Source organism: Lepisma saccharinum, chromosome 10, assembly GCF_977018435.1.
Source record: "Lepisma saccharinum chromosome 10, izLepSacc3.1, whole genome shotgun sequence".
Taxonomy (NCBI): Eukaryota; Metazoa; Arthropoda; class Insecta; order Zygentoma; family Lepismatidae; genus Lepisma; species Lepisma saccharinum.
Window position 1 is genome coordinate 85,069,818 of NC_139238.1, and position 26,689 is coordinate 85,096,506.

The 26,689-nt window shown below is 41.3% G+C and overlaps 1 protein-coding gene across 2 annotated transcripts in view; it reads left to right on the forward strand.

The window, feature by feature from the left end:
• LOC145994408 (uncharacterized) overlaps positions 1 to 26,689 on the forward strand; it is a 301,805-nt gene that overhangs the window by 197,510 nt on the left and 77,606 nt on the right. For both annotated transcript variants that reach the window (XM_083130533.1, XM_083130532.1), the window contains one exon: positions 3,964 to 4,095. The gene's annotated coding sequence lies outside the window, so the exon portion shown is untranslated. The remainder of the gene's footprint in view (positions 1 to 3,963; positions 4,096 to 26,689) is intronic.

Genomic DNA, 26,689 nt, shown 5'->3' on the forward strand with positions numbered 1-26,689 from the left:
TGTGAGTCCAAAATTTAATAAAAAATGTTGCCTGATTAGTACAAATAGTGTTATTTTGGTAAAAAATTAATATAAAGTTGTAAAATAATAAGTTAAACGTAGAAAAAAATGTCTTTGTGAGTCCAAAATTTAATAAAAAATGTTGCTTGAATAGTACAAATAGTGTTATTTTGGTAAAAAATTAACTTAAGTTGTAAAATAATAAGTTAAAAGTTGAAAAAATGTCTTTGAGTCCAAAATTTAATAAAAGTTTTGCCTGAATAGTACAAATAGTGTTATTTTGGTAAAAAATTAACATAAAATTGTAAAATAATAAGTTAGAAAGTTGTAAAAATATCTTTGCGAGTCCAAAATTTAATAAAAAATGTTGCCTGAATAGTACAAATAGTGTTATTTTTGTAAAAATAAGGATAAGCTGTGAAAATGTTTGACATAAAGTCAAAGTTTGGTAAAAAATAAACTCAAAATTAAGTTAAATAGCACACAGTAACATACATTTACTACCTAAATCAATAATCAAAGGGTCCTAGGTTCGTTACCCCGTGATAAAAGCAAATGGTGAAAACTGTAGGCCCCGTCCCTAATAGCTCTCCCTTCTTCATAGTACAGATAAAAAAAACCTGCGCTAAAGCGTCCTGTGCCTTGAAGGCAAACCTGAGCGGAATATTAATTGGCGGCGGAAACCGGTTCTACAAGCGACGCATAGCTTCAGAGATTTGACCCTTGCTGCGCATTTCCAGACATCCTTTGTTGTCTGATTGAATCCCTCCCCTGCCCTACAGTATTGCATAGCTTTCCCCTGTTCTTGCGTACTGGTTAACCTTGAAAAAACCGGTTCTGATTGGTCAATCGGGTTCTTTGTTTGTTCTGACGTTCTGACGTCATTTGACCTTGAACGCACTTCCCCCAAATTCCTTTCTCCTCTACCTGCGCGGAGTTCAGATTCTGAGACAGTATTCTGTCTAGCGTGTGAAACCATCGTCTTTCATACCATAATGAAATAATTGCATAGTACTAATTAATAACATTACATATCGCGGGTTCGAGTACCGGGACCGTCCCCAATCGTAATTGGACCTGTACCTACACCCATTACCACCGTTCATAGCGGTTCATAAACCATAGAAAACTTATTTTCAATATTATAAACATTAATATTAACATTTTATACATTACATACTTTGCAGTAATGAATATAAAACCATATGCATAGCGTTTAGTACCTCTAATTACCTTCTATATACATATTTTTCATAAAATAAATAATTATATATTCATAAAAGTTATAAACATGCAAATACATAAATGTAAAGTATTCTACATACGTGCGAATTAGTTCTAAGTACGTGCAAATTAATTAAAACCCGTGCAAATTAGTTATAAGTACATACAAATTAATTGCGAATATTAAATAGCGACAGACGTTGGCTGGGATACCATCTACTTTTCGCTATCAGTACTACAATACTACAACGCATGTATCAGGACAAACCTATATACAAACCTGTAGATATCAACCTTGCAACGAGATTTGCAAATATTTGACATGTATCATAGCTGGGCGTAAACAGGCAGATGTAAACTGTAAGTCCAATAAAATTTATTGTTGATGATGCTTATATTTGACATGTAGGCTGAGTGATAAAGTCCGATATTGACATTTCATTTTGAATACGTTGTCTTTCTACCATTTGCGGGACCCTGTGGCCTAGTGATTAACAAACACATCGCGCTGCGACGCCAAGGGTCCCGGTTTCGAATCCTGCTCGGGCTTAGTTTTTGTGAATGTCCATTCATCAATTTCATCATTTCATCACTCATCCCCATCTTCGCAGATTAGCCAAGAGGCACAAAACGCGAAGTAAAATAAACTAAATCAATCAATCAATTTTTCTAACATTTTTCGTATCGTTGGTTCACTTCCCCTTTCCCCTGGTATGACTGCTGGTTTTCTGGCTGGTAGGCTGTGTTTCCCTAGATGTTCGGTCTACTGGACGATCATAATGTGGTTGGTAGTCTGTTATTTTCCCCAAAATTTGTGTGTTCCTTGAAACACTGCCGTGCACTATTTCGCCGCAGGAACTGACGTCACAGATGCAATACAATGTTGTGTGTTGTTGCCAGCATTCAGGCGGCAAAACTGGGTTTTTGAACGACTGTAGCGCCGAAGCTATGGACCAACGAGGAAAATGTTAGTGAGAAAAGTTGTTTGTTTTGATGTCCTCTGTACGTTTCCGTGGTCCGTGGGCGCCATTAAAATGACACCCTGTATATACAAGGCACAACAAGTTTGGAACATTATTATGTTAGGCAATAGGTGATAGGCACGGTAGCATATGTCGGCGAAAAGAAAAGAACGTCCAGCAGACAGATACCATGTATTGTTCCATTCCAAAGCCGTGTCTTATCACGGTGTCTAACGCAACAATATTCCAAATAACGGTTATTCAAAATGGAGGAGCGGATGACAAATCATTGTTGTGGACACACGGTAAAGGATACAAACATGTGCTATGCGTCACCAGATAGAGTTATAATCGAAGTTTTATGCAGTCACTGTTGGCACCGTGTGTGATGCGAGAAACGTCGATAATCCATTTCGTTCCACACGTGCTCCAACTGATCTACAATGTCTGGAAATTGCGAGCGACAAGAACTATACCTTTTGCAGATGCAACCATGTTGCAGAAATTTACACGTGGCGCGGGGCATTCTTGTTGAATCGAGCTCGGAACACACTGTACGCTTGGACTATGAAATTAATTACTTGGCGGTATCCAGCACACAAAACGATTTCTTCTTTGAGTCTCCATGTTACCTTAAACTTTGATTCTTTCTCTCTCTCGTGACGCATAGCACATGTTTATATATTTGTAATCGGCTCCTTTTTGAATAACCCTATATATACAGGGTGATTCAGTGAAATCGTGAAAATATGAAAGAGGAAATAGGTAAATCACCGCTGAACAATTTGAGATAGGGAATCTAGGGTCGGAATAGCCAGTGTACCGAGATACGGAGCACCGCTTCACTTCAGTGTGGATGCCAGCAATCATCTGGATGTTATCTTTCCTGTTCGCTGGATTGGGTGGAGGCTCAATTCCCTGGCTCGCGAAGTCACCCGACTTCAATCTACTCAATTTTTCGTCTTGGAATATTTCAAATCACTTGTTAATGGGACCTTAGTGGACATGGATATGAAATAAGTTGCCAGGATTGTCGCCGCTTCTTGTGATGCGATAGCGATATTTGAAAGGGTGCGGCAGAATCTTGTACAGTACTGCCATGCTTGCATTCTGGTAGGTCGTCATCGTTTTAAACAACTGTTGTGAGGTGCCTAATTGTACGTTATCATCACCTGTTTTTCAGAGCTGTGAAACCAGTTTCCAAACGTCAAGCACGTAACTCGTACGCGTAAATCCATGTCAATAAATGTCTGTACTCATTGTACGTCAGCAGTGTCCATACATGTAACTTATTTGTCATTCTTATGGAAGATAGCACATGCTAATGCTCGACATGTTTCAAGCTATATCTCGTTACTATTGCACGATTTCACTGAATCACCTGTATATACAGGGTTATTAAAAAAGAAGGAACAGATTACAAGTCTTTATTGTGAACACACGGTAAAAGATACAAATATGTGCTATGCGGTTAGCGCGTTGACGGACGTTCAACCTTCCGAGTCTTATCCTTATCTCAAACAGTTCAGTGGTGCATCACCTATATCCTGTTTTATTTTTGCACGATTTTACTGAATCCCCTGTATGTGACAAGTGGTGGTGACTGTATCAAGAAATAGTTTATGGTGATAGCCTAAGGATTCTGACCGTAATACATTTGTGATAAATGAATCTCACGAGACTACCGTAACTTGCTTTCTGAATACCCCTATATGTTCGTCGCTTTATTGTCCGTACTGTGGAAATGCAGCTCATTATTTTCTATTGCATATTCCAGGTTGACTGCGTGAGAAGGAGATGTGATCGTTCGTCGGAAGCCTCTCGTCACTCACGGCAGAGCTCATGTCGGCGGAATTGTTTTTTGCAGAGAGGGGGTTGGATCTCGACACTACTTCAGCAGGCGGCTAAGGTGAGTTGCTTTCTTCCTCTTACCAGTTACTAAAAGTGTTATCTCGCTCAGGTCCAAAATATCAACGAGTTCAAGCGTGAAATTAATAAGCGGATCCTTCTTGCTACGTTCATAAAGATGCGCAGTTATACCAGACGCCATTTGAATTGCCGGGAGATAGGCTCGGTTGTGTTCGGCTGACATCGTTTACTTCCGTGTCCCAGAGTGCCGAACGCTGCTCGCGGCACGAAAGGAGAGAGAGTGCATTATTGCGAGTTGATTTACTAAGTTTTTACTGAATTCAACGTATTTCTGTGAATTCACACATTTATGATTCTGCGTGTATGTACTCCATTTTTTGTCATTTTCCAAAACTCTATGCAAGCTACTTTTTTCAGCTTAAACGACGCTCACAGCACCTACACTACAATTTGGACACAAAACCTTTGCCATGTATTGCATGCTTTGCTTTCAACGGCCGATTCAACGGGCAGAAGTCGGTCTTTTAGCGTACAGTTTGTAAACAGCTATACTCTGTCCTGGGAATCTCTGGAGCGAGCAAACTAAATCAAGTCTGCGCAAGTAGTGACTCGAGAGGGAGCGGGATCGCGTGAAGGGCGACTGCAGCCACCAGCCTTTGCAGCAGCGTGTACTGCTTCGCTTCGCCCACTCCCTTTCACGCCTTCTATACTTTGATGCGTGACCCTGCTCCACATTCCCAGGATAGAGTATAGATACTTTGGATGACTGGTCTGATATTGCATTTGAAGCAAATCCGACAAGTCCGTAGGAAAATATAAGGCCGAGTCAACTGAAAGTGAGCCAACCTTCCCCCGGAGCGAATGGTTTCGTCCAGTCACGTGGCATTAGGTGGGAATCCTGCAACAGCCCCTGCGCATGTTCGTGGCAAAGCACGGCGACTCTTGAGTTGGTGCGTGTTAATCACCGGTTCATCGCAATGGAGGCTCCAAAAAAGGAACAGCGAATGTGACGGTGGAAACTCTAGAGAAGTTCCGGTGGGAAAACCTTACAGCACCCTCCATATAGCCTCGATCTTTCGCCGTACGATTTTCACGTGTTTGGTGTATTCAAGAAGCTGAAGAGGTGAGCAGAAGGCTGTCACCAGATACCAAGGGAGGTCTATGAGTCTGGCATCACCAGGCTCATTCAACAATGGGACAAGTATCTAAATGCCGGAGGTGCATATGTCTCAACTACTGTACGTATGTTTCTGTATGTGTATGGTTCTCTTTCTGTACTGTATAAGGATAAATACACTTGTTTCACCGTGTAAAACATCGGCTTGGCTCACTTTCATTTGACTTGCCTTTTCGCTGTCGATGTACGTACAGTCGACGGCAAAGATAATAGTAGGCAAATTGTCCATTACTATTTTCATTAGCCTTGTAATGAAGGGTTCACGGGTTCGATACCCGGTGGAGACACAAGTGGTTCGGATCCCACTTTAAACTGTATGTCCAGTCCCGATTAGCCTTACTGTGCATAAAGTGGACTTAAAACAGCAAATCAAACGAAACTATTGTCATTTCTTTTTATATCACATCCTCTTTTGTTTTACGAAATGTTGATGCAATACAGATGTCGTCTGCCTATTGCCTTTTTTATTTCAATTCATGATCATCATATTGTGGAAAACGACTGCTTGTGGACAAATCCCCTACTATTTATTTTGCCGTTGGGTGTACAAGAAAGAGATTTTATGGGGTAGTCCATTTTCAACACCATTTCTTCTTCCCTAGAGTTCCCAGGTTCGATACCCGTGGAGGCACATAGTGGTTCGGATCCCACTTTAATCTGTAGGTCCAGTCCCAACTAACCTTAGTGCATAAAGTGGACTTAAAACACCAAATCAACCAATCATCTTTCCCAGAGTAGCCCCTCTCCTCTCTCCCTAGATCCCTTGTGGGTACCACTGCCATTTTTTGATGCACCCTAAGTGTGCAAATGCACTCTCGACGTGACGCACTCAGGCCCATAGTGAATTATAAACCATCGGTGTCCCCCTGTGGTCGCAGTTTGTATTCCAGAGCTTCTCCAGCCAAGCATCGACTCTTCATCGGATTCCGAACGTGGTGAGCATTCCATTGCCAGCGGCCCGGTTTTGGCCCTGCGGGGCTGTTGACTCATGCAAATATGCCGGAGCTTAAAGATTTCAACAGAGTGAACGGGCGAAATTCAAATTAGCAACGTTGGAATCGTAGTCAGTATTTTCACCTCAAAATATATTTGTTTTGCGCCGGCAAAGCAGTTTTCGAAAATGTATCTGCTTTCTGTTAAAAAAAAAAAAAGTATCTTTGTCCCTCCTTTCCCTCTACTGTGTCTGAATACTATTCTTTCTCCTCTCCTCGGTCAATATTCTCTCACATTCTTACTTGCTCCCTTACCTTTCCCCTAACTTGTTCCGCTAGCTTTCCTTTATCCATACTTGCTTCGGCCTCTTTCTTAATACCTTGTCTACACTCTCTCATTCTCTTATAAGTAGGACTCGGAAGTTAATAACCTAAAAAATGTAAAAAGTGACGTATAGAATGGCCTTAAAATTCTTAAGAAAAGACCTACTTTTTTTTAAAAAAAAAATGACATAGAAATAACTTTTGCTCTTAAAATTGAAGCTTAATTTTTTGTCAACTTACAAGAGAGTAGTTGAATAATTCGATAAAAGCTGTTGTTTCATGGTTTAAACCTTTGGTATTCTTTTTTCTGAAAGTTTATAATGTGTTAATAAAAAAAATATCAATCTCTTCTTCTGTATTAGTGCAACTCATGGGTAATGTCATCTCCTGTGATTTTGAACTAAGACAGAAACTGCACCCGTACCTTGTAGAAGAAATCCATTCCAATACTGAAAACTTCATCGATAGTGCCTTTGGCCAGAAGTTGGCATACCTTTTTCATATTTTACACAACCTAATTGTTCTCAATGTATCTCTACAAGGTACGCACAAGGGAATCCTGCAACTATCAGACAAGTTGTGAGCCTTAAAAAAGAAGTTGCTGCTTTCTAAGAGGAAGATTTTGAAACCATTGGTGATTTGATTTTTTTAATTGAGCTTGTTGTTAGAAGAAACAGGACTACAGTTAAATGAGGAAACCCAAACATTGTGTATGCCTCTTTTTTTACCATCTATTACCCAGTTTGTCTTACCATTTGTTTTTATCTCGTGAATATCGTATCGCTGAATGAATTGACACCGGCTTATAAACATTTAAAAATTGAACACTACATGCACTAATTACACACATTATACGTATTTCCATTACGTGTGTGTGTACAAACAGTAGATAACGTATCATACCCTTAAGTATGAGGGATCTTGCTCGGGGATGTAGCTCACCGATCATTCATCCTTGTTCGTGGAGCGACTCGCTGCTGATGGTGAGCTTGATGGTAAGGAGCAAGAGGTACTAACCTACATACTTAAATGGCAAAACACAACGCTTGAGTTTAAACCCCTACAGACTGGATCAGCATCTTGTCTCTCGCTGTGGAGGTGTTCCTTCGATTGTTGAACCCAAGGACTTGTAACAAGCGAAGTGTCCGTTGCAGTGCAAGTTTGACAGCGCAGACTCTCTGTCCTTCTCCAAGAGTTAGCAGCTCGTTCTCCTGCACCCTCTTACTGCATGATTAAGACTGACCACCCACCTCCCTGCTCCAAGACATTTATTCCAACTCAATTTACTCAATATCGCCGACTCAGTTAACTGTAGACTCTTCCTTGATTGCGGTTGTTTGCACCTCTTTGCAACAATCGCGACCAGGGAAGCTCAAGGAAGCTCAGCAATGTCTGACAAGACATTCCTTAGATGGTTGTAACAATTTCCTGATAGGAAAAGGTGATGGGTAAATGTCTGGGGTTGTAGAGTTCATTGAATGTTACATTTAAGAGATCCTACGTATCGTTACGATATACATGAAGAGATTTTGCGTTGACATGTCATGGTGACGTCACCTGTACTTCCATATTATGTGGAGAGGCGCGTGCAGATTTTGGCAGCAGAGGGGAGTCACGGCCGCTAAGAGTTTGAAGACCCCTGGTTTAAACTATCAAAGTAAATAGAAAAAAATCAATAAGTGCTAATGTAGTTTCCTTTATTTTTTACTTGAAGGTTACACTGATTATGTGTAAGTCATTCACTTCCTTTCATAGAGGACCTTGCACGATAAAGTAGTCGGTCATCATCTGAAAATACAGTTGTGTTTCGGGTGCATGAGATTATATATTTTTCAAGGTTGTGGCTAACTTTAAACCCACAGAATAAAGCGATAGTAGTGGCCAGTAAAGGAACCTCAAAGTAGGCTTCACCTAAAGCCTTTTAAGTTTGCTGGAGGAAACAAATTTACCACAATTAATTCTTTTATACATTGCCAACGGTTTAAGTTTAAAAAACATTGTGCTTTTGCATTGATCCTATTTTCGATTAATGGCGCACTTGGTAAAGAGATCATGTTAGGAAATTTAAATATGTAAATTATGATTGCAAATGCATTTAAAATTCACGAAACAACAGGGAAGGAGGGCAAAAACAAATCTAAAAAATGATACAAAAAAGATCAACAAAAACTGAAAAAATACTGAAAATGACCTAATAGCAAAAAAAAAACCGACCAGAAAATGCAAAAAAATATGTTCCTTTTGGTTCTAATTGAAGGGGAGCTACTATGAGGATTAGCATTGTGTTCAAGGCTCAGAAGCCTCCCCTATGGGGCAGTGGTAGGGTCTTGGCCTTGTAATCAAGGGGTCCCGGCTTCGATACCTGGTGGAGGCACATATTGATTCCACTTTAAATTGATGTTCCAGTCCCGATTAGCCTTACTGTGCATAAAGCGGACATAAAAACACCAACTCGATCAATGAATTCAAGGACCAGAAAAAAAGATTATTCTTCATCAACTTTGGAGCCATGCTAATAAATTCCTCTGTCTTGTCAGTCACTCCCTTCTCTCACTCCCCCCGCCCACGCATTCCCTCTTTCTCATCCTCAATGTTCCTCATGTATTGCTTGCCGTGTTCTCACTCCCTCCTTTCCTGTCTCGCGCGTTCCTACAACAGCAGAAACATGCCAAGGCACTCATGAGAGCTCCCGATAAATGAATTCTCTTGCGTCAACGGCCCGTTCCGTTATGTGCTTGTGACTCGTAGGCACCTACGCAAGCATGCAAAATACAATCGTATTGAATGCAGGGATGCCAGGGTCGGACATGAAGGTTGTGTAACAAGTTACGTAACCTGCAACAAGAGATTGCATAGTGGATTGAAAGATCACTATCACCCCCCCCCCCACACACACACACACACCTCGCTAATTTCTATCCCGTAAGTACATTCTCCGATTGAAGTTAACAGTAGATAAATTGCCCATCCTTCTTTTTTTATTATTCTACACCCTTAGTTGTAGATCCATTGATTCATTAATTTGGTTACTTTACTTCCCCGTTCTGCGACTTTTTGGCTAATTGCGAACATGAAGATGAGTGATGATATGATGAAGGGACCATCACAAAGAACACCTATGCGCAGGCCAGGATTCGAATCCGTGACCCCTGGCGTCGTAGGGCGTTATGTTAACCACTAAGCCACGGAGGCCGGCTCTTTCTTGCAGAAATTGAATTGTGCTGATGCTGACTGGTTGAACACACTGCGGAAGGAGCATGGTGAGACGTGTCCCTCCCAAAGGAAATGAGCGAGTGTTATGAAAAACCATTTTATAATTATTTCCAAAGGAACAAAACATTATGTGACGCAATGTACAGGGTGGCTCAATAAGTCACTTAACACCCCCAGTACAAGGCCACTGCGGCATGGAACGTGAAAATGGCGATGACCAATCGTTATCAGGCCAAGGGGGAACCACTTTGACGTCACCCGCATGGTTAGCAGCCATCTTGATGTCCGCCATCTTGAATTCAACTTCAGAAATTTAAATGGTAAGGGGTTCGTGCGACATATCAAAATGGGCTAGAATTTCACCAGGAAAACAACTGTGACATTTATTTTCACCTAACTTTAATTGTTGCAGAGTTAACAATACCACAAAGTTATGGCTCAATAAGTCACTTAACACCCCCAGTACAAGGCCACTGCGGCATGGAACGTGAAAATGGCGATGACCAATCGTTATCAGGCCAAGGGGGAACCACTTTGACGTCACCCGCATGGTTAGCAGCCATCTTGATGTCCGCCATCTTGAATTCAACTTCAGAAATTTAAATGGTAAGGGGTTCGTGCGACATATCAAAATGGGCTAGAATTTCACCAGGAAAACAACTGTGACATTTATTTTCACCTAACTTTAATTGTTGCAGAGTTAACAATACCACAAAGTTATGGCTCAATAAGTCACTTAACATCCCCAGTACAAGGCCACTGCGGCATGGAACGTGAAAATGGCGATGACCAATCGTTATCAGGCCAAGGGGGAACCACATTGACGTCACCCGCATGGTCGGCAGCCATCTTGAGGTCCGCCATCTTGAATTCAACTTCAGAAATTTAAATGGGAAGGGGGTCGTGCGACATATCAAAATGGGCTAGAATTTCACCAGGAAAACAACTGTGACATTTGTTTTCACCTAACTTTAATTGTTGCAGAGTTAACAATACCACAAAGTTATAACACATGCTCAATATGACGTCCCTCTTACGCAACACACACGTGTAATCGTCTCTCCCATGACCTTACCACATTCTGAACAACCTCAGGAGTTATTGCAGTACAGGCATCCACAATGCGTGTGCGCAAGTGGGCCAGATCCCTGATTTTCGTAGCATACACCATGGCTTTCAGGTGTCCCCAGAGGTAAAAGTCCAATGGTGTCAGGTCAGGTGAGCGTGCAGGCCATTCCGCAGTCCCTCGGCGACTAATCCAGTGGTGAGGGAATTGTTGATCTAGGTACTGACGGACTATCATCCCATAGTGCGGTGGAGCACCATCTTGCTGGAACCATTCAGGATATCTCCCATCCTCGGACAGTAAGGATGGTAAGATCTGCTCCCGCAGCAGAAGCAAGTAGCCCTCTGCATTTAAGTTGCCCTCAATGAAAAATGGACCAACAAGTCGGGAACTCCAAGTACCATACCACACCATTAGCTTCCCGCCTCCCGTCACCTTGCTGGGATCTGTCCAATGTGGATTTTCGGTAGACCAGTACCGCAGATTTTGCTTATTCACCTCTCCCGACACATAAAAATTAGCCTCATCACTGAACAGAATCTTGCTACCGACGGCAGGGTCACGTTGCAGTTGTGCTATAGCCCACTCACAAAACTGCAAACAGCTGTCTGGATCGTCCTCACTAAGGTGATGCTGCAGCTGTATCTTATACGTATGCCAGTGGTGGTCACGTACAATCCTTTGAATTGAACCCCTGCTGACACCGCTTTCCAGCGCCAGTCTCCGTGTGCTACGGGTTGGGGACTTTGCAAATGATGCCAACACCGCTACAGCAGTACCCTCATCCGTGGCTGTTTTCGGACGTCCATGTCGCGGCTTGTCATCCACAGATCCAGTATCTTGGAACTTTGCCAGCAACTGGCTGACGGCCACGTGTGACACCGGTTGGTTGTCTTGCAGGATTGCGGCTATTGAAGTCTGCGGCAATGTCACGCGTACTTCTCTCCCCTGATATCAATATGATGGCAATCCGTTCCTCACGTGTTAGTGGCATTTTCGTTCAGATCAGTGAAAAATTAAATATGCTACTCTTGACACGATCAATTCACATTATCACTCTTTTAAACTTTTATGTAAAGACAAAACACAATCGTAATTCCCATGCCAACCAATACTACAAGATATGTACATACTAAGTCAATATCCGGACATTTTCAGTGATTGGTCTAACAATAAATACCACATAATCACATACTAACGATTATTTGAACAATAAACATTTAAGCAAAAAGGAAAGGACGTGTCACTCTCCCATGCGAAAATCGTCCTTAAATTTAAAGTTAGGTGAAAACAAATGTCACAGTTGTTTTCCTGGTGAAATTCTAGCCCATTTTGATATGTCGCACGAACCCCTTCCCATTTAAATTTCTGTAGTTGAATTCAAGATGGCGGACATCAAGATGGCTGCCGACCATGCGGGTGACGTCAATGTGGTTCCCTCTTGGCCTGATAACGATTGGTCATCGCCATTTTCACGTTCCATGCCGCAGTGGCCTTGTACTGGGGGTGTTAAGTGACTTATTGAGCCACCCTGTACAATGCTTCAATAGCTTACTTCAGAAATACGTGTACAGACAAAAAAATATATAATAAAGAAGAGCTATACGGTTAAAGTGACACAATAATGAAGCGTAATAACTTGTTTCTCTTGAAATTCTATCCCAGTTTGATGTCACATGACCACCTTTAAAAAAATGAAATTGAATCCAAGATGGCGGGCTTTAATATGGCCGCCATGTTGGTCACACACTCTAATCTGGATTCTTCTCCCCCCTTGCATCGTGTATCGGTATGTTTTATTCGTGTTTCACAATCCGTATTTGTTTTAAATTAGTGTTTCCATACTTATAGACTTGCACTTTCTGTGTGAGAGAACCTTTTTTTTTTTTTTTTTCAAATTTGCAATAAATTAAGAAGATTATTGATATTAGAAGAGTAAAGGAAAATGCATTAAACAGTAGGTATAAACTAATGACAGAAGTGAAACTCATAAATGCAAGAAAATGCATTATTGTGTGTCTTGATATATCTTCAATGTGTCGTCTTCAACTAATACATTAAAATGCATCACATCAGAAGTTTCGATCAACGACGAACCAACAAACAAGACAATTTTAAAGCCACTTATATTAGTTGATGTAATATCTCCTCGCTACAACAGGTGACGGAGGAACAGTGTTTGAGGGAGAACAGCAGTCGGTAGGTAAGCCAAGGCCCTCACGGGCTGTAGCTCTGCGAGTTATTATTATATTAGTTGATGTATTTGAAGTGCATAAATTTGATGCATTTTTTTTCTATACATATACCTATGTCTGCATCACCATTATCCATTTCTCAATGCATCCCGCGTGCTTTAAAGTGTTCCATGCTTCCTCTGAAGGTAGCTTTGGGGTTCCAAAAGTGTGGGCAAAGTCCTCTCTGAAATAGCACCTCGAAGAAAGCCACTTTGTCGCGCCTTATGATTTCGGAGAGGATTGAAGTGAAGGTGATGGCAAATGCAATCTTTCTTCGCTTGAAGTGAATTGAACATCTGCCAAGCCTCTTTTCGCGGAGTGGCGCCTTGCGGCAGAAGTGTTTCAATTTCGTTGTTCTCTCCGGAAAAATTAACTTCTCCCCTCTTTTGGCTATATTCACTAAGAAACTAGAAAGTGGAAGCCGTTGTTTTTTTGCAAATGAAGAAGATTGATTTCTTGCGAGACGTTGCTTGTCTTAGATTGGACACAGCCAGTTTCTAACTGCCCACGGCAAAAATGCGGAGTAACAGGAATTTTGATTTTTGTAGTTTTTTCTTCAACTTCGCGAAGAGGAGGATTAGTAATAGTATGATATGATTACATTGATTCAGGGACTTTTAACATATGGCCTCAATGCAAATTAGTGGAGTTTTGTGGAATCCCGTATTCCTTGTTGCACTCCACATTTCTTGCCTGGATTGGACGTGGTGGAATGACAGCTTGGCCCTAACGATCTCCTGATCTGACGCCTTCGGATTTCTGCCTTAGGGTGCTTGTTAAGGACAAGGTTTTTATTACTCACATTCCTTGAAATCTGAACGAACTAGTGACAACAGAAGCAGTTGTAACCATGGACGGTGGTTTGATACGTAAAAATTGGGATTCACTCGCTTTCAGATTAGATATCTGTCGTGGAAACCGTATTGAACATTTGTAATACCTGTAAAAGAAACTCCAAATTGTACTGAATTTTCTGCTATATTACTCAGTTTAATAGGATTTTCACTGCCTTTATAATTGTTACTTTAGAATAATTAATTTGTGAATGCCCTGTACATAACACTTCTATATAAGTCCGTAGAACAAAAGACGCTAAGTACATTATTCTGAAATTTTACTGAATTTTCTACTGTACTGTATTACCCAATTGAATAGAATTTACACTTCCATTGTAATTGTTACTTTTGACTAACTAATTTATTAATGCCCTGTATATAAAAAAACTTCTATATAAGTGCTTAGAACAAGAGACGCTAAGTACATTATTCTGTAATTTTACTGAATTTTCTACTGTATTATCCAATTGAATAGCATTTACACGGCCTTTATAATTGTTACTTTTGAATTACTAATTTATGAAGCCCTGTATATAATACGTCTAATGAAGTGTGTAGGAGGAAAGACGCTAAATACATTATTTTCCCTCTATATAGGCGTGCTTGTTTAGCAAGAGTGTTTTCGTAGGAACTGAATTAATTACAAAGATCCACCACCAGCTGCTCCAAGATTTGTCTCAGTGATTAAGAAGCTGCCCGGAAAAGGGAATATTCTGAATCCTTTCGCCCTTTTTCTTACCTTCTTGTGAGAAAGGAGAATAACTTAGGAGAAAAGTAGGGGAGACTGCAAGATAATTATCTTTCCCCTTTAGAAAAAGACCTTTGGATACTTTAGCATCTCTTCTTACAAGAAGATAAGATCTTCTTATGTACGTGGAGCGATTTCTCTGCACCTTTTGGAGCGAAATCTTCATCCGGAAGGGCGGGGTAAAGTACGTAATGCAATTCTAAAGGTATTTTTACACGTCTCGCTCCGTTTATAGGATACAATATTTAAATGCACTGCACTGCTGCAACCATGAAATGGAATAAAAACATTTTGAAATTTTGGCTTTGAATAGCTTGGGAAATAAAATTCATAACTGAAAATCAACAGGCTGTGTTCTTGAAGAACCAATTTGTCATTCCATGTGAAATCAACAAGGTCCTCAACCTTAATTCTTAACTTACCCTGTACTCTTTGGTATTGCGATCCCTGCAGTATTCAGGGCCAAGCATGTGGAATTTTCGGCTACCAATGAGGCTCGTACCAGTGTACAGCCTAAACGGTGCACGATACGTTGGAATTTCAAGCATTTTAGATTGAAACTCGCCTATTTCCAACAACTTTCCCGTCTTTCCATTTTTCACTTTATGCACTAATAACGGAGTTACCTATTGGGCCGGACTTTTGAATCACCCTGTATTTTTAATAACTGCGAATTTAAACATTAGATTCATGTACGTTCATTCAAACAATATTATATTTCATTTCTGTTAGACGCTTACTTTTGAATATTAGGAATTTGTCTATGAAAATAGGTTATCATGCATTACCTAACCTACCTTACCCTAAATCTAGCATAACTCCGGATCCCATTGGCGTCCCGTTTTCAAATTTTGTAGTTACTGAGTAATAGTGTACGTATGACATATATTTTTTTTAAAAAAAGAAAGAAAGAAAAGAGACTTTTTTTTAGAAAATAGGTACAAAATTTTTCTTTTCACCACCTTCAATTGTTTTTTTACCCTGACATGGATATGCAATATCGCGTGTGAAAGAGCCCTTCAAGACCTTTCCAACGTCGTCCGAATCACTTCCATAGGTGCCTTGGTTGCCGAAATATTGCAAATTAAAGAGAACAAGATGTTGGAAAAAATTGTCAAAATCGCATAGTTTGCAACTCTGTAATGTCGAAAATACAAAAGATATAGATCTGCAACTTTGTATATTTCTCTACCTCAAGTGGCCCTTTCAGTATGCCAAATTTCAAATTAATGAAAATATGTGAGGTTGAGAAGTGCCTCTTCACTTGCTGATTTCACATGGTATGCTCCTAATGGCCAAACCATAAAATAGTATTCGTAGAGATGCGGGCTCAACTTTACTTTGTCCCGGGAGCCGCTGGAGCGAGCGAACGAAAACAAGTAGTGACTCGAGAGGGCTCTTATCAATGAACAAAGGAAACGGTATTGCGGGGAGAGGAAAAGCGACTGCAACTGCCATGTACCGGGTGTCCCATAAGTCTGGAACCATAGGAGAAGAGCAAAACAAGTTCATGTTAGGAACTTATTATTGTACAACACAGTTCAAGAATGTGTTCACAAAGTCCCGACCAGCAAAATAACTTGCATCCGCTCCTCCTTAGTCAGTTTAGCTGTAACAGAGAAAGGGTAATATGAAAAATACCTATGGTTCCAGACTTATGGGACACCCGGTATTTGCAACACCGTGTACTGCTTCGCTTTCTCCCGTTCTCGCCTGTAATGCGATGCCTTGCATCCCGGGATAGAGTATAGGAGTCGAACCTGGGTTTCTGACGTACCGTGGGCCTCCCCCATGGCGCAGTGGTAGCGTCATTGCCTTGTAATCAAGGGGACCCGGGTTCGATACCCGGTGGAGGCACAAGTGGTTCGGATCCCACTTTAAACTGTAGGTCCAGTCCCGATTAGCCTTACTGTGCATAAAGTGGACTTAAAACACCAACTCAACTCAACTCTGACGTACCGTGCCATTGCTCTACCACTGAGCTACCGAGCCAGAGCTGACTTCGTCTGGTTTTTCGCTGTTGCCGTTTTTCCTGTGTGGAGTTGTCTCTGTCAGTGATACCGCAACATGATATGTTGCCTTTGGAACACTGATGACGTCGATGGTGCCTACTTTCTCAAGGCATAGAGTTGTAAATTACCTGATGATGTGCCACACACAGGAGATGTACTATGTACACATTTCAGCGAAAAATACAGGCTCGATCAGGACTCCAACCTGGGTCTCTCAGTTGTGAGAGGAGACCTGCGTTGTAGTCCTGGTCCAGCCTGCATATTACACTTAAATTTAGAATGATTTTGCATCATTACGCTTGTCACACTTATAGAAACACAGTTCTATTCCCATACCAGATGTGCGTCTTCTGAGGAAACGTTACAATCCGCCAGTAAGTTTTAACGTTGCGTTTTATATTTCGCTACAGTTGCACATTCTGTCAACGTTATAAATTGTTGACACTATTAGAGATTAGGATCTTAGGCACTAAATTATGACATACTGTATATAGCAAAATATGAAGTGTGTCGTTAAATATGTAAAATATATATAAAAATAATTGAAGCACTGTTACTGGGATTGTGTGTGATGGAAATCTGAGAGAAATATTGTGTTAAGCACAGTGTTTGAGATTTTCTTCTGTTGGTTTTTCTAACTTTCACAATTTTAAGAAAAATAGGACGAAAATATTGGTAATACAATGTTTTTCCTGTTGCATATTTATTACTTTTAGAATAGTTTCAGTACATAATTTTTGAATTTTTCAACACACAAAAACATATTGTGTGTACGTATAGATTGGGTTGGTGCGAATGAAATGTCCGCTTTGACGTCTGGTGGGAAACTCACCTCAACAACACAACACAGGGATTGACTGAGGTCACAGGTCTAATGTCATAAACTATGTATACGTCCAGCAAACAGGCTGGAGCACCCAGACAGTCAGGAGGCAGTGTGTAGCTGAACAGGGTCGTCTGAAAGTGCACCATGGAGAACACACAATTGCGAGTGATTTGTCTTTACGAATTCAAACTGGGACATTCTGCTCAGCAAGCCGCCAAAAACACTAACAGTGCATTTGGGCCAGGCATGGTAAATGAACGGACCATTCGCCGCTGGTTTGTCAAATTTCGTTCCGGTGACACAGCATTGCAAAATGAACCCAGTGGTCATCGACCAACATGTTCGGATGAGCTCCTCAGGAACGCCGTGGAAGCGGACCCTCGGAAAAGTGTTCGTGCTATTGCAGACGAGTTAGGCATACACCATACCACTGTCGTTCGACGGCTCCGTGCGATCAGTAAAGTGAAAAAGTTGGACTCATAGGTACCACATGATTTGACACCGGCGAACAAGACTCGCCGTCTGGAGGTGTGCAGTTCTCTGAGTGTAAGGAGTAACCGGGATGATTTCCTGTATCGGATTGTCGCGTCAGATGAAAAATGAATCTGTTATGACAATCGTAAACGATCAGGACAATGGTTGGATCGTGATCAACGTCCAGGGCGGTTTTCGAAACCACCTGTCCACCCACGGAAGGTGTTGTTGCTGGTATGGTGGTCTATGGTGGGTGTGATCCATCATGTCTTTCTCAGGCGAGGTGAAACCATCAATGCAGATCGTTACGTTACAGTGCTAAACTCCATGAAATGCACCGCAAACTTCTCCGCAAGCATCCAGCAATGGTCCACAAACATGGTGTCCTCATGTTGCACGACAATGCTCGACCACATGTCGCGCAAAGGACGGTGATTAACCAGGTATTGTAGTTTTGCTATTTTTTGGCCTTTGGCAATGACGCACCTGGGGCGGACATTTCATTCAAACCAACCCAATATATATTTGTGTGTGTGGGTGTGTATGTGTTTGATTGGTTCTTTCAAGTCCACTTTATGCACAGGTAGGCTAATCGGGACTGGACCTACAGTTTCAAGTGGGATCCGAACTGTGCCAAGAGCTTCCACCGAGTATCCAACCTAACCCGGGACCCCTTTGTTACAAGGCAACGACGTTATGTGTGTGTGTGTGTGTATGTATATGTGCATATATAATGTACGAATTTTACTGTTTTAGCTCATAATTGCCGACCTCCTTGGTGGTTAGCACATCCCACTACGACGCCAATGGTTCCGCGTTCGAATCCAGGCCTGGGCATGGGTGCTCTTTATTAGTGCCCCCTTCATCATATCATCACTCATCTTCATCTTTTCGAATAGCGAAAAGTTGCAGAAAAGCGAAGTAAGGTAAACGAAATCAATCAATGTAGCTCACAATTATCAGGCCCCTAGTAATTACATTAAAATACTGGCTCTACAAATTATACATGCAGGAGAATGCTTTGTGATAATTTGTAACTGGAATCGCTTGTTTCAGAAAGGTATGAAGTTACTAGAACATTCCGCGCTGCGTTAAACACAGTGCACTCTATCTGTTGGTAAAACGATACCCGATGGACGCAGAGCAATGATCAATAGTAGTTGGCCTCAGACGGAAGCTGTTTACACAGCGAAGATGGATCTGTCGTGAGGCAGATTGCTGTTCAGTCTCCACTCTTGCCCTCAATCTTTTCTCGGAATGCCTATGTATATTTTAAAGGTAAATTCGTGCGTGCTTCCTGATGTTTGTGTGCGTTTTCTCCGGGCGAAACCAGAGCTTTTGGGTTTTGTAGGGAACGCCGCGAAGTTGAGATCGGAGTTTGTTGGCTTTGCAGCCTGCGGCGGGAGGGTAAACAGATGCAATTAGCAAAGCTGACACTCGTACAGCTAGGATTTTGCTCTGTCAAGCAGCGAGACATCTGGAATTGTGCTTGACAGCAGTAGGGGCGAGATGTGTGCGTAATGCATCATCCGCTGAAGTTTGGTGGTTTTTCTGAAATGATTTGCTTTAACTCTGCGAAAGTAGTACTTTGCAGGTAAGTGTGAACTTTCTCTTCAACATGGCTGTCTAAAAATCACCATATTCAAATTCCTATATTTGAACGTTCAGTTAAGTATTTTTTTTCTGCATGTGAGCCACCTTATCGTGAATCTAGACAATAAGTGCCACAGGCGTTTCCATACGGCAGCAGTCATTACCACTGGTATTATCAATATGACTTTATTTCAACTGGTATGTGGCCCCGTGGCGGAGTGGTTAGCACATCACGCTAGGACGCCTGGAGTTCCGGGTTCGAATCCCGGCCTGGTCATGGATGTTCGTGAGCGTTCATTCATCAATTTCATCATATGATCACTCTTCCCCATCTTCGCAAATTAGCCAAAAGTGGCAAAAAAAAAGGCGAAGCAAATCAATCAATCAATCTCAATTGCTACGTCCGATGTTAGCAATGATGGCAACTGGCACTTCGGTTCTCGGCAATTATTTCGACTGGAATTTCCGTTGTCGGCGATCATCTCGACTGGCATTCACGCTTGGCAGATCATTTCGACTGGCAATTTTTCATTTTCCATTCTTTGGGTTGGGGAGTTCTGTCTCATGCGCCTTATTTCCCTGACCTGGCCCGGTCCCTGCAGCACCATCTAGGGGTTTCTTCTTTAGGAACCTTAAAGAGGTGAAAAGTAGCATCGTCGTTCTATCGCCAGGGGATTAGCCAGCTGCAAAACTGTGTAAATTCCAATTGAAATTACCTAGCCGATTAAATCGCAAAGTGTATTTCATGAATAGGGTTGTTCTTTCTTGAAAAAAAAAAAAAAAAGTGGCATAATTAATTTGTACACCTAATTGAAGCTAACAACTGCTGCGCCGGAAACACAGGTCCAGGTTCGTGCTTCCCGTCTGGCAATATCTCCCTGCTCTGAGCGATGAGATTCAATTCCTTTCTGGCTGTTCCAAAACCACGGCCTCAGAAGAGAGGGGCTTCCTGCCTACCTGATCGATTCAGGTAGGTCGCGGTAAACACAGAAAGCAGTCTGGGTTATAAATAACTTCTTCATTAATATTGTTGGGATTCGGGACTTGCAGATCTCTCTGAAGCGCTTATTTGTGTTGGCTTTTTGCTCTCGTTTGGCTGAGGGTAGTGATCATTTGATGTAGAACATGGAGCGGTTATCGAGTATTTGCATTCGTGATTTCAGAGAACTGCGGCTAACTTGGCAATAAAATAGCCTTGCAGTAAGGCTTTCTGGCGATTTTTTAGGATGTATGGGCCTTGAGTGTATTGCATTGTATTACATGAACTTGGGCCTGTGTAATAAAGTCTGTCCGAAAGCGATTCCCGCATCGAAGACCGCTCTGATATTCTAATTCTAAAAACCTTAGATCAAGAGTTAATCTAAACCTGGATCCTATACTCTTGTCTCTGGAGCAAGCGAACGAAAACATGCCTGCGTAAGTAGTGACGCGAGACGGTTCCACCAATGAACATGTGAGAGGGAATGGGATTGCGTGGAGGGGTAAGCAATTGCAGTTACCAGCCTTCGCTCTGGTCCCTCGAACCATCCCTTCTCAGAGCATTGTCATTCAAGCGTATTGGAGACTTTCTCCTTGTCATAAAAGGGGTGTTCACCCTTCATTCACCCTGTTCTTAAGACACCCAAATGTGAATCTCTCTCTTCCACGTAGTACACCACCCTGGACTGCGTTTTGCAGACGAACAAGGCTCCACAGCCAGTATAATCCTGTGCGAGGCTGCTTGCGTTGTGTTCTCTCCTTTTGTGTTTGTGATTGCCTCATCACCTGCTCCATATCACCATTCATCCTCATGTCCTCCCGTTTCGCCTTATTGCATTTTCACCTCCCCAATAGAATTTCAAATGATTTATGTAACACGAACTTTCGAAGGCGAAACGGGACGTCCCATTTCGCCTTACACACAAAAAATTTCCCACCTGGGAATATTATCGACTTGAAGGGTAATTCATAACAGGAGCGCAGAGCTTGTAATGTTGCCTGCCTACCTTGGCTCTCATTGTCATGTCGGTTAGATTAGGTTAATAATACATTAATAATAACGACCCTTCATGTCGATAATTTGCATTGGGGGAGGTGAAAACGCAATAACGCGAAACGGGCCCAACGTCGTCTAGTTTCTCCCCAGTAAGCACACGTCGTTTCACCCTTCGCTTCTTATCAAGAACAAACCCTGTTTCCCTAAATTTGTTCACAAGTTTTCGAACCCTGTCTCTGTGTGGAACAGGAACATCTGGGAATTCTGCTGCGAAATGCCTTATAACATCCTTCCCTTCAAGAATTCGTAATGACTTAAGAGTTGTACATAAAAATTCGTTGTTTTAAATTGTACGGATAGCGTGGCATTATAAGCCTGCAGAAAAGCATCAATATCTAAAACGTAAAGTAAAACAAAACAATCAAAAACACTTGTAAACACCTTGACACTTCACAAACACATGCAAACTGGACACCGGCTATCTGCATAATGAAGCACTGACGCGTCCAGTGCCAAGGTCAGCGTACAGCTCTGGATCTAAATGCCGTCAGACGCGCTCCGCGGACGACTCGACTGTGAAAGGCATTTGTATAATCAACAAAGGAATCAATTCTTTAATAATAAAATAGTTTCTTGAATTTTAGTGACAAGAAAAATGTGCGCCTGTGAGGCCCCCTCAAGTAAGTTTCTCGTACGGCACGGGTAAGCTAGGATAAGGCTTCTACGGTTCCGTTCCAGTCCCCCCTTTCCTTTAACACGCGAAAACTGTTCTCAAATTGATTCCATCTCCGGAACAGTCACACCTGTTCCATATCATGGCAGCAGCCTCGGAGGAAGGAGAGGCGAGTGCTTGAGATATTTTTCGCCACTTGGAAGAGGCTCTCCCGAGGAGATGATGTAGTGGTTTCACGTTTCACCACATTGATTTTCCTCCGCTCCTCCTTGGATACTCCGTCTCTCCGTAACCAGGATAACGCAGCGTTTTCTCCTCGCAGCGACCTGCTTCGTTTTCTCAAACTGTGTGGAAGTCCTACATGCACGAACGTAAGCGAGCGGATTTTGTCAGGTAAAAAATTTCAGGCAACTAGGCTCCCTGTATTTTTCTACCCCTGCTTATTACGTCATATGTCCACTTGTGGCGCGCTTCTCATTTACACTGTGGGATGTTACAGTATCATACACAGAGGTGCACATTGCGTCGATAACCGATAGGAATATTGATTAATTATTTGATTGAGTTTGTGTTTTAAGTCCACTTTATGCACAGTATGACTAATCGGGACTGGACCTACAGTTTAAAGTGAGATCCGAACAACTATGTGCCTCTACCGGGTATCGAACCCGAGACACCTTAATTACAAGGCGACGACTCTACCATTGCGCCATCGGGAGGCCCTAGCTAGGAATAGTATGAGACAGACACAGTCCTTTACTTTTTTGTGCGTGTATTTTTCTAGCAATAATCACGAGAAAATTACCTGAAATATTAATAAAATTTTCATTCAAATATCACACACACACACGCACCTATGTACATTCAAAAGTGCCAGTATTAAATTTCGTTGAATGGAAATTTGTTGAAAAGGAGTTTGTTGTGACTTAAAAGTCCACTTAAAACTCAGAAAGGCTTACCGGGCTGGACCTAAAGCTTAGAATGGGATCCGAAGCACTGTACCTCTACCGGGAACCGAATCCAGAATCCTTGTTTTCAAGGCGACTGCATTATCCGAAAGTTCAAGTTTCTGAAATAGCATGAAGGTATCTATCCACATTTTATTGCTACCCAGCAGCGTAGTTATTTGGGACGCTGGTAATCCAGTTTCCTCAAAAATATTTCCTCCGTATAAATCTCTTTCATGTTGCAACCGTCGTTAAATTTATTATAGATGCTTTCGTTAAGCTTTTACGCCGAAAGCGGTCTTCGGATCCAGACATGGATTCTGCAATTGTTCCGGATGAAGCTTCTGTCCTCAGCCAAGAGTTTCCCCCTCCCGCCAAAATGTCAACAAAAGACGGCGCACATCCCAAAGAAGTGGCTGTTCCAGGAACTCCTTTATTTCCTGGTCCTGTTATTGATTCTTATATTTTTCGTCATCCACTTCACCCACGCCACTCCTCCTCGTTTTGGCAGTTCCCAGAACCGAGACAAGAAATTGGTTGTTGTGCTCAATCGAGATGTTCATAATTGTCCCCAGATTTCTCATCCGTCTCTACGCGTCTTCAGTTCTTCACAATTTGATTTGTGCCATTTACCGTCACTTTTCTGTCACTTTTGGGGAATCGCGACGATGAGCGTTAGTGATGATATGATGAAATTGATGAAGAGACACTCACAAAGAACACCCATGCCAAGGTTGGGACTCGAATCCTGGACCCCTGCCGTCGTAGCACGCTGGGATAACCAGTCCGCCCCGGATGTCGGTTTTATACTGTAGTGTTTGACATTTTGAATACGAATCATCACGGAATGATTATTGCAACGAGCTACGAAGCCTGCGGCTCCGGATTTGAATCCTCGATAAGACTTCTTTCACTATGTTTCTATAACGTTTTTATGTCGTTTTGTACCTCTTTGGTTAGTTGCGACGATGAGGATGAAATGAACTGGATGATGGGACAAACACAGGGTTTTGAGCATTGGATTTGTTGTGCGTTACGCTAACCATTTCGTCAACCGGACGGGCCTGTGGATAAAATGTGAGCTCCAGTTCGTTGAAAGGGATGGTACAAAGATAAGATTTGGATTTGGCAAATTATCTTCACTCGTTTAGGTTTCTAAACCCCTTGTCTTGAGTCTCGAAAATTCTCATTTGTGCGATTTACTTTGTAATTACTAGGGCTAGGATTTTTATGACCTAAAATCACCAAAATATGCAAAATAAAATATGCTCTTATGACTTAAAATTTTACAAAATATGCACTATAATTTGAAAAATATGCCCTTATAACTGGACTGTTTCTAACATCAATATCTAACACGCTGAAGTATTTTCACATACCTACTATTTTTAGTTCGCTCTATGAACCCTGAGTTGCAATCACAATGAATACTTTCTGTAAATTTTTAAATAAAAATGAAAAAGATTTTGCTGCTGTCAAAGAAAACAACCCTGGAGTGAACATAGGAGTAAGACCGAATGCACTCCGAAAATGATTGTATATTTCTTGAAAAAGCAAAAAATATGATGAATATGACTGAAAATCGATCAAAATATGCTCTATCACGTAGAAATGGCTCAATATGCCTTAATGTGCCCTTAAAAAGCATCTTAATTCAATTAGTTTATTCACAATATGAATTTCTAAATATTTAGGTAACTCATCACCCTTACCAAAAAAAAATATGCTAAGTCATGAAAATCCTAGTCATTACATTATGTGTGTGTACATACATGTATGTATGCGCATACTAATCCTATATGTCAGTGGTTCTCAAACTGTGATATGCATACCCCCAGGGGTACATGAAGTACTTGAAGTGGGTACGCAATCAGCTCGGAGAGTGGCTTTTTTCATCCATGGTGTACCTAAAAAGCAAGCACCGAACTAGACTAAATTTGGATCCAAATCTCTGCTTGAAAGTTTCAAGTGCACAACCAGACATCAAGAGACTGTGTAAGGCTATGTAGGCACGTCCTTCACACTAGAAACACTGAGGATTTACAATAAAAACTCCAAGATTGTGCTTGACCGTTATTTACTTTTTGCCCAACAACTCTGGAAAAAATATATGAAAAAAAATAGTTTTTTAATATGCTTCTTACCGTACATGTGTTTCACATTTTTATTTTTGTAAATAATCACAAAGATTGTAAATGTAGGAAGAACACCCAATGAAATAACGTAGGATTCTAATGTTTATTTAATTCCCATCTTTCCACATACAACCCAAATGCCATTTTTATCTATTGCAGGTACACGCCCCCAACATAACAAAAACGCCCACACCAATCAGGCAAATAAAAGAATTCCTCAAAACCATTCGAAGAAAACGTATGGTAGGGGTACATTAGAGGCTTAGTTACGACAGAAGGGTGCAATAAGAAAAATCTTTGAGAATCACTGCTATATGTTATTTTTCTATGTCAAATCAGGCAAGAGTTGATATTTGGTACACAGCTTTGCTTTGCTGTACCAAACCGACACCTGTGAAAGGATGCTACTCAAATGTGATTGTTACGTATTATACGAGGGTTGTTCAAAAAAGCGTTTTTGAGGAAAGGAGGGTTGTTCAAAAAAGCGTTTTTGAGAAACAGGCAATTTTCAATTACGTATATCTCGGGAACGAATGAAGATAGAGAAGCGTGATTGAGCCCTTTGTAAGGAGTAGCATGTTATGAGATGATCAAATGTTGAAACTTAGTAAAATTTGATCACACTGTTCACAGCTGAAAACACCCACCAATCGAATTTTCTCATTTTTCGATATTTCTAACTACCATTCTTCCTCTTTATATTGAGAAAGTCTAAACGTTGTTTTTTTCCCATGTAAGGAAGAAAAACGAAATTTATCCTGCATCAGTCATGAACTTAATCGCAGTGAACCAACCTATGCTTAGACTTTTCACTTATTTCGCGCCGAAGGATGTATATGCTTACTTGACCCTTGTACAGGGACAAGATGATATAATATATACATATACATATACGTAATAAAGGTATACACTTTTATAGCACTTAACTAACTAAATTTTATTTCTTTTCGAGATGTGACTAATTTTATATCGTAATTGAAATGGGTCGAGGATTTGAGGAAATAAAATTTACCCTAAAGTGATACCGTAAGTGCGAGAATATAAGTGAAGTGCAAGATCATTTCATGAGGGAATTCGAAGAGATACGCCAAGGTGACACCATCACTTCAATTAGAAATAAGTTTAAAGCAAGATAGGGCATTTTAAAGGTTCCAACGCAACGTTTCATAGGACTGAGAACGCCCACGACCTCTACAGGGGAAAATTAACTGCTGGAAACTTCCAATCAATCTGTAAAAGTCGGTTCGATCGGCAGCACCTGAGACAGGAATCGAAGCATTATTGCATTTTTGAAGCACGCCACTTAAATCAATCGTGCCATGTATTTGACAGATATTTTGGAGTTTGGGAGGAGTTTTATTTATGCAAGGTGAAGCACCTCTTCCCCACTCATGATGCATACGTATATTTTGACGAGAATGACAAAACGTGTTGGGTGAATACGTTCACTGGATCTTTTTATGGGGACA